The 9,156-nt window shown below is 56.8% G+C and overlaps 1 pseudogene; it reads right to left on the bottom strand.

The window, feature by feature from the left end:
- Nucleotides 1–1,361: 1,361 nt before the first annotated feature.
- LOC112473752 lies at nucleotides 1,362–1,480 on the bottom strand (annotated as a pseudogene).
- Between the last annotated feature and the right edge of the window lie 7,676 nt (nucleotides 1,481–9,156).

The raw sequence follows: 9,156 nt of genomic DNA, 5'->3' as shown, positions 1-9,156 counted from the left end.
CGTCGGGCACAGCGCTTCCCTGCAAACGTTTCCGTCAACGAAAAATGACGCTGAAAACTGAGCCAGTTTTACGGAAGATACACGAACGGCATATTCAAGATAGTTTTAATATTAATATTTTCTCGTGAATTAGAAATATCACTCTTAAATGACAAAAATTACTAGTGAAGTAACATTTCCCCCGGTAGCAGAATTACATTTTTTACACATATAATACGGTGGATTGCATTGGAAACAACAGTATTAAAATAAACGTTAACAGATAAAAATGGGCATGTTCGACCCCACAGCTTGGGGGTTCTTTACACCCATATTCCAAGTAATTTTTTTAACAGCATTAAACTATTTTAAGTGCAAACAAATTTTAAAGATCTATGATTGCAGCATCTGTCTTCCTGAATTATTTAAGTCAGAAAGTAAGGACTTTCCTTAGGAGCACATTCCAGGGCGCCTGTGACCACTTGAGGTATAAAGAAATCAGTGCAAAAACAGACAGAAGGGCTATTCGTAACAGTGGAATTTAAGGGGATTTCTTGTCCAAGAAACATTTTATTTTACACTATGTAGATATGTATATATTTTTTATATGTGTGAGATTTTAATTACATTGAATTTTAGAGGAAAAAGCAGGAAAATCTCATTTATTTTTTACTGCGGCCCAAAAGAACCATTTAAAACGGAAACAGCTTCTTTGGGTGATCGGCGAAAGCCGTGCAGACAGCCCTGCCCGGCGACTCTTGGGCTCAGGACTCCTGTGACATCTGCCTCTGGTGAGTGTCTGCTCATGGCTCCGTTGTCGTCACTCCCTCAAGACCATGTCCAGGGTGAGAGTTTTCGAGCAGTAGTGGGGTTGCTACACTCCAGTTCCACCTGGAGAACTGGCCTGGTTTGGGGATGACAATAAACCCTGCAAACAAAGCAGTTTACATTAATCCAGCAAAACACCGGGCCCTGGAGAAAGCTCCAGCCACTCATCCTTCCCCCGTAGTTTCCCGGGGTTGGAAGTACACTGCCGTTGCGTCTGAAGCCAGTGCTAACACGCCCTCCATCCGGCTATTTATTCTCTATCCAGGGCCCTCCCCACTTCCTACCTGGAGCCCAGGGAACCGGCCCTCTGCCTGGACTTTGGGCCGGCGGGCCGGGGGGAGGACGTGTTCTCTCGGGGCCTGGTTTCTTGGGGACATCGCTGCCCAAAGATGAGGGGCACCTTCCAGGGGGGCCCCCTCACCGCCTTCCTCAAGGACAGGTCCCCACGGTTCCCACACTGGCTCCCAGGGGCCAGAGCTCCCCAGGGCTGGCCTCCTCCACTGACAGAATTTGGTGGCACTTTTTAATTTTTATTTATTTTTTATTTATTTTTACAGCTACAGCACCTGGTCTCCCTAGGTGGTCTCCCATCCAAGTACTAACCAGGCCCGACCCCGCTTAGCTTCTGAAAGCAGATGAGATCGGGTGTGTTCAGGGTGGCGTGGCCGTAGACTGGCAGCACTTTTTTAAAAGGCGTTTTCTTCTTGGGGTTCTCACTCTCTCTGGCTGGGTGGCGCTATGGTGGCATCCCTCCAGCTTTACCGCCAGCATGCAGACCCAGCGGGCAGAACAGGATAGCTCTGGGCCTTGACAGCAGCAGGGAGGCCCAGACAAAATCCAGTCCTGCCCGTCGTGGGGGACTTGGGGGTGGGCACTGGCTCAGTGAGAGGTGGTGTCTGTCCCTTTGGGGTGGTTCCTCCTGAAAGGCGGGAGGGCTCACTGATCTGTGGCAGAATAGGTGAGCCCAGGTAAGCCCGAGGCTGGACCGCTTACACAACAAAGTAACTCACTTCTTTGTGCTCATCATCGGGACACATGCCATTCCATCATCTATTAATTCGTTTATTGAGAGTTAATTTTAAGGTTACAGCAGCACAATACTGAAGCTACAAATCTTCAGCCTACGATAGCACCCTCAAGTGGCCAGAGAGGCCCCGCCTGGGTCAGTGCTGTTCATGCAGGACGGGCCTGGGGGCAGACCGCTGCAGCCTAGCACACCGGCAAGGCGAGTGGGGACAGGTGAGGCCTGACACCGGAAGCTGCCCTCCAGCTCTGCCCTCTTTCCTGGAGGGAAGTTGGGAAACAGCTCTCCCCGTCAAGCCACTCTATCTCCAGCTTCTTATCTTGACACTGGCATTTCTTAACCTGGACAAGATCAGGACGCAGAGAGCCAGTGGAAGGTGGCAGCGGAGGCCGCTCAGAATCTGCAGCGCTCGTCCTCGGCCCCCGAGTCACCGCCAAGCTGGAGCACCCCGTCTGACCCCAACCCACGGAGACCAGGACCCAGACTGGGGACAGGAGCTCTGCGCGCCCTGGCCCGGCGGAGGACCATCCGCAGCGTCGGCCAAGAGCACGAGAACGCGCTGCCCTCGGTCAGGTCCGTCTCGAGGTTTACGGCGATCCCGATGAAAGAACGTGGTTGCCATGGCTACAGGACGTCCGGAAACAGCGTCTGATCCAGAGTGAAGATGCGCCCCTTGTCCCCGAACAAGAGAGAAGTACTCTGCTCCTCTCACAGAGGCAGGACCGTGATCCCTGAGGACAAGGACACAGGCCACCTCTCACGAGGCCTCTCTCAGCCCACCGGGTCTGCATCCTGTGCGCAGCACTTCTGATGGGGCAACAGGTGGCCGCAGCTGCGTCAACACCAAGGCAGCTGTCAGAAGAGCGCGCCTCTGCGGACCAGCTCGGCCGCGTGGGAAACTTACAGCTCTGGCGGCTCCTTTAACAAAAAAACAGGCGATGTTTTTATATAACCCGGTGTGGTCCGTATTACCATTTCAGTACGTAAGCAGTATAAAGCTTAATGACATATTTTACCTCCTCTTTTTGTTTGAAGCCTTCGAGGTACACTGTGTAGCACATCTGGATTGGGGCCCCTACCAGCTCGGCCGCGTGGGAAACTTACAGCTCTGGCGGCTCCTTTAACAAAAAAACAGGCGATGTTTTTATATAACCCGGTGTGGTCCGTATTACCATTTCAGTACGTAAGCAGTATAAAGCTTAATGACATATTTTACCTCCTCTTTTTGTCTGAAGCCTTTGAGGTTCACTGTGTAGCACATCTGGATTGGGCCCCCTGCTAGTGCTCAGTGGCTACAGGTGGCTTGTGGCTGCACGGTGGACAGCGCAGGTCTGGCTGTCCTACTCAGTCCCTTTCCTTGTCGTCCTGAGGGAGGGTGGGTGCTGAGGCACACAGGTGACGTGGGCACCAGCTTCCTGTGTGTAGTGGCCGGAAAGCCACCCAACCCTCAGGGGCTGCAGGACACACCCCCTCCTCCCCCACCAAAATGTGTACGCACTCTGCAGTTTCTGTTGGCTGAAGCCCTCACCCTAGTCGTGGCAGCACCAGGGAGCCACCTGGAACCACTGCCCCTCTGCTGTCCTACTGTCCCCGCGCTCCTGAAGGTCTTCTAAGCAGGCAGCCGCCTCAGACCCACACCCTTTTGGCTCCGGCGTGCGCTCCCCAGAAGCTGTGTTGCCTCCCGTCCAGGGCCCAGGGCTCCTGAGGACCAGGTGAGACTTCTCGTGTCAACCTTGGAGAACAATGACTCTAGGACAGACACTGTAGCAACAGGGCCCTGGGACCCACGGCCGGGTCCCAACCCTCGGGCCCTGAGCGGGAAGCAGCCTGCACGTGCGGCCTGGCCATGGGTGAGAGAGCTAAGGGGGCCCACGGCACCAGGCCAGGAGCCCGTCCAGCAGAGCCCGGTGGGCCAGGCCCTGTGGCCCTGGCCGCGCGCCCCCAGGCGTCTCTTGGCCATGCAGCTGTGGGTCTGTGGGTTTGGAGGTCCGAACCAAGGGGCCTCAGTAAGGCCGGGGCCGGCCAGCAGCGGGTGGGGACAGGGGAGCCAGGACCAACACCCCAGGAGGCGGGAGGCTGAGGCAGGGAACCTTGACACCTGCTCCGCCGTGACGGATGTGGGCGGCATCGGCGGAAACGCCACTAGTCCAAAGAAAATTAAAGTCACCTTATTTCCGTGAGCCTGTGCTTTAAGGCTATGGGTGATGCAGAGAAAGAAGGGAAACAGGCCTCCCGCAAGGAACCCGGACTCTCAGAGGGACGCCTGGCTGGACACCCTGATGGAAGAGTAGCGAGGGGCACGCGTATCGGTGTGGGGGTCTGATTCCCCGCTGGCCGGCCACGCCACACAGGGACCCTGCAGCCCCCACCCGCCAACTGCACCTCCCTTGGTACTGGGCCGGGGGGGGTCGAGCATGGAGAACCCCTGACGAGATGACCTTGTTCCCAGCCGTCTGCAGCAGCGTGGTCACTACTGGTCTGTCCACCAGACACCGGAGAGTTGGCAATCGAGAGCTTGACAAATATCACCCGAGCAAAAGAGTCCCAGACCCCCAGAGAGGACGCGTTATAGGAATAGTGACGAATCTTGAACCTGACATTCAACAAGGTGTTGTTCTCACGTTACCATTTTATCCTGCTGGAGATTTCATTTGAAATTGACAAAATAGCCGGCTCTCCCCCAGTTTGGGTTTGATTATAATTTCTAATACTAAGCTAATAAAAGTGAGCCTTGTTTCACAGAAAACAAGAAATGTTATTTTAAAAGGAAAATATTTTGGTTAAAAAACAATTTACAACAAAAGAGTCTCTGTGGCTGCTGCTGAGTTCGCAGACGTGGACAGCAAGATTGGGGACCACAGAGGCCGCATTAGAGGCCTTGCCACAAAGCCCCGGCAGTCCCCGAGCCACCTCTGACCCGCCACCTGTAAACGTCTGAGACCTCAGGACCTGGGGGTGGTTGTGGGGTGAGGCCAGCAAGGTCGGCTGCATGTGAATTCACTGAGTCGCAGCCCTGGCTTTGTTCAGAGCCACCGTCTGCACCCAGGACAGAAGCGACATGCACACCAGCCCTAGGACGGGTCTCACTGCACACTGACTAAAGCCGCTCTGGAGATGGTGGGGCGAGTACCAAGCGAGGAGCTGGGCGCTGGCTGTGAGGGCCAAGGGGCCACAGCAGTGACCTGGACAGGCCTTCCCCGCAACGGTGGCCACGCAGGGACGCTGGCTCCAGGCCCCAGCATCACCTCATCTCTGGTAAATACTATTTGTAAAGTGACGCCTTTTAGAGATGGTACAAAACGATGAGAGAGATTGCCAGGCTGACGTCCTCCAGGAGAGTCACACCAGGAAAACCCGCCCCCCACACCACGCAGACCGCTGCCCTCCAGAACCCAGGACGACCTGGCCGGAGTGACTGCCGTCTCCTGCTCAGGCATGTGAGGCCACAGTCCCTGCATGAAGTGAGCCAGGTTAGGAAGTGGGGGGAGCGCAGCCTCGGTCCCCTGTCCCCTACAAGGGTGCAGACTCAAAAGGAGAGGGCGCCCACCACCCCTTCCCGCCCCAGACCCACTGTCCACAGTGGGCCTGGGACCTTGGCTCCTCCTCGTTAGATGACCATGTCTCTTTGCCAGCCCTGACCTGCCCAATGACAGGTCATGCTGAAGGTGGCACATTCCCCCAGAGGCCAGGCTGGTCTCTAAGGAGAAGCCACCGCGAGATGACGCTCACACTGTTCTCGGGCTTCCGGGGCTTTCTTGGGGCACGACCAGCGAGGGCACGACCAGCTAGGGCATCTCTGCGAGCTGCGTGTGGAAGGGGACGCCCGCCTCAGGCCCCCTCACTCCCGTCTGTCACATCGCTCCAAGGACTAACGCGTGCCGGCCCACACCCGGAACTCCTTAGAGGCTGGTTTCAAGGCCACCAGCACCCAGGGGGGAAGTGCCGAGTGCCTCTGACGTCCTGTCCTTCCCAAGGGACCCAGTGGTCCAGAATCAATCAGCCACGCGGGAAGAATGGGCATCTATTTTCCAAGGCACAAACTTGTCTACATGTCTTTTTAAATTTGCTGTCACCCTAGCAGGGCTGAGGAGACACACGCACTGTCCCCGTGGCAGAGGTCCAAGGACGTGGCTCCACTGGCGGAATGTCCCCTCCTCCGCTGTGGCCGCTTAGAGTCGAAGGCAAGGCACATGCTTCGGTGCTCAAGGCTTGGAGGCGGCCGGCAGGAAGATTCTGGAGGGGCCGCGGGGCGCTGCCCACCTGGAGGACAGGTCGCAGGCCCCTCGGCAGCCCCGCGCTTGGGCCTAGACGTCTCGAGGCAGCAGCGGCGTGACAGCCATGTGGGAGCGCCAGATCCCTGTGACCTCGCGACCCCGGGGACTTTCGGGTGCACGCCTGGGCTTCTCGTCCTGACGCGTTCAGGGAGGGAGGTGTCGGCGCCGCTCAGACCACCCCCCCAGAGGGGACAGTGCATGGCAGGTCCATGGGCATGGCCGGGTCCTCCCTCCCGCGCCGCAGCCTCAGGCGGGACCCACCAGCAGCTCCGAAGCTGCGAGCAAACCGTTGAAGGCCGTGGCAGGGAGGCACGCGGTGTCCCCGGGCGCCCCTGTGGTGGCTGCCAGCTCCTCCCATCCAGCTGCCGGTGGGGCGGCCGACTGCAACGCTATGTGCCCAACACCCGGGACATGGCGTCTGTGCTCAGCGAAGCCGCTCGCGGCCGGGTGGGCGTCAGCACTGTCCCGGAGCGACCGCCACGCAGCTCAGCTCGGCAGAAGTCAGCCCACCGTCCTCCCCCCGACCGGACTCAGTGCAGACGGGGCGCGAGACGGCCAGTCCCTCTGAGACACAGATGGACACCCCGTTTACTAAGTTCCCAGTTACGGGACACTCCGCCATCAGCAACGAGGTGGCGATTCCTGTGTCTGTTCTGTAAACGTTAACGAGGCCCTTGAGCTAAGTGTTTAAAACCTCCTCCTTTTTGGCTCATTAAGATTTTTTAGAACTTAGATGTGAAAATGACTAGTGAACATTATCGACGTTTATTTCATTCACACCTTTATTTAATGTCGCATGCAGAGCGCAACCCCGCAGTGCTTCAGGATGTCAAGTATGTGGTGCGTCTCTTGTGACAGTGACAAGGGGACAGCTAAAAGCCCAGGCAGTGAAACGGAAACACAATTTTCTTTAAATTATAAAGTAAAAATACTGACATTAAAGCTCCACTAATCACTGCAACAGTTAAGAACTTAATTTACCATTTCAAGTTAGGAAGGCTCTTCATGAAATTTATTCAAGTTGTCAGATGAAAATATAAAAAAAGAAACATATAAATTTTACTTTTGATTTTCACTAAAGGTAAATAGTCATACAATTTTATACAGTGTCACCTAACATCATCTTTAAGAAACTTAGGGATACAGAAATTAAAAATGCAGAAATTTTTTTTTTTACACCTTTAAATCGAGAGACAGCAATTTAACTCTGGTGCAGAGTCGGTGTGACAGACGCAGCAGGGGACCGAGGCGGCGTCAGCGGGCGGCCTGCACGAGGTCACCTTCAGACCATGAGGACTGGCTCTGGGGTCAGAGGGAGCGGCGTACACAGCGCTCTTCCATGCCAGCCCGGGGCTCACTTCCCAGACTGCTGAGCCCTTGGCGGCCGGCGTGCTCGGGACAAGGGCCTGCAAGCCGCCCCGCAAGCTCCCAGAACGGTGGCCGACTCCAGGTTCCGCGGCAGGCCTACACCTGCCTGCAGAGGTGCCCGGCACAAGGGGACAGTCGATCAGAGGCCAGCTGCTTCCCCTGTTCACCCATGCGTGGGGGCGAAGCAGGGCCCACGGGCTGGTCCCCTCAGCCAAGCACACCCATACAGAGGGGACGCTGCGCTCCGTGCCTCTTTCCAGGGAAATTCTCAGTGGAACTCGGCTTCTTGCTCTTCCTCAGACAGCTGGGTGCACACAACGTGGCCGCCAGGTTTGCCCAGGCCTTCTCCAACCCTCCACGCCCGCCCCTTTCCCCTCGCACCCTGGGCGTCCTGGGCGTCCTCGGCTTCACCGGCTTCAGCGGCTTCAGGCGTCCACGGCATCACCGGCTTCCCCAACTCCAGTGCGAACGTGATGCCCGACAGTTTCTTAAGAACTCAAGGTGCACCCCAGGAAGCACGGGGTTCGGAGAGATGGCTGCCTGGCGGTCTGCCCACTGGGACCTGGCTGTGAGGGGCCAGTGGAGGACACGGGACAGTGAGGCCCACCTGGAAGGGCCGTGTGTACCTGCTCATAAAAACTGGTAGTGTCACTGCACGCTGTTCCCCACAGCTTCTCGGTGTCCGAGACGACACGCTGCCACTGCTGATTTTCCTACCATGACGCATTCATCCTCAGTCCCAAGCCCACGGCTCACAAATGCTACAAGTCTCAATCAGCACAAAGGACAAAATTAAGATTCTTTGCCACTATTTTTAAAGTACGTTTAGAACCTAACGTGACCGGTTATTTTAAGAGTCTGCTACTCTCTCTGACATGTTTGTTTTGAAGAGAAGGCATGGCTTTCCACAGGCTTTGGTCTCCAGCCCGCAGGGGGGTGCTTAGCGCCCAGCCCTGACCCCCAGAGGAGGGCCGGGACCGCTGGCCGGCGGGCTCAGGAGCCTGCCTCACGTAAGTCACAGCACAGTCCTGGCTTCTGGCGTCCCCAGGCCTAGAACTGGCGAACCGGAGCCAGGCGAGCCGAAGGGAGCCGGGCCGGGCCCTCTGAGGGCTGCACGCAGGCCGGGCCCTCACCGGGAGGGGACGGGTTTGCAGGCCACCCGAGGACTTTGTTTCTGCCTGTGCTTTTCGTCGATGCCGTCCCATGCGGGACAGAGAAGTTGACGACCCGGTGGGCGCCTCCTCTTCCCACAGCTTTTGTTCCAGAGAGCAGGTCAGAAAGGACACTCTTGCTCGAGACAATGTTTAAGCTGCAGAACTTTGAAGATTTCAATAAGGAAGCTCAAAGCTTGGTGACAAAAACTACACTCGTGTCCCCCAGGTCCCTTGGTGGCACCGTGCTGTCCACCCGAGGCCGGGTCTGCAGGACCAAGGAGGTGCCTGCCGCCTCTCCTGTGCCTTCCTGTCCTCGAGCTGCCAGCAGCTGGCGCCGGGGCTTGAACACCTGGCCCCTGGCCTCGCGACTGCAGCAGACGGCCCTGCTGGCTGCCAAGGAAGGGACAGGCGTGAAGGGCAGGCGGCCACGGGCAGGGAGCCCGCAGACGGTAAGGGAGACACGGGAAGGAGGAGGCTGAGACCAACCGCATCCCAAACTTGACATGACCCTGCTTTTAAAGGCGGGGGT

The sequence above is a fragment of the Pteropus alecto genome, unplaced genomic scaffold (genome assembly GCF_000325575.1).
Source record: "Pteropus alecto unplaced genomic scaffold, ASM32557v1 scaffold8, whole genome shotgun sequence".
Lineage (NCBI taxonomy): Eukaryota > Metazoa > Chordata > Mammalia > Chiroptera > Pteropodidae > Pteropus > Pteropus alecto.
Note: the sequence above shows the minus strand (reverse complement) of the source record. Positions and strands in the feature narration are given on the sequence as shown.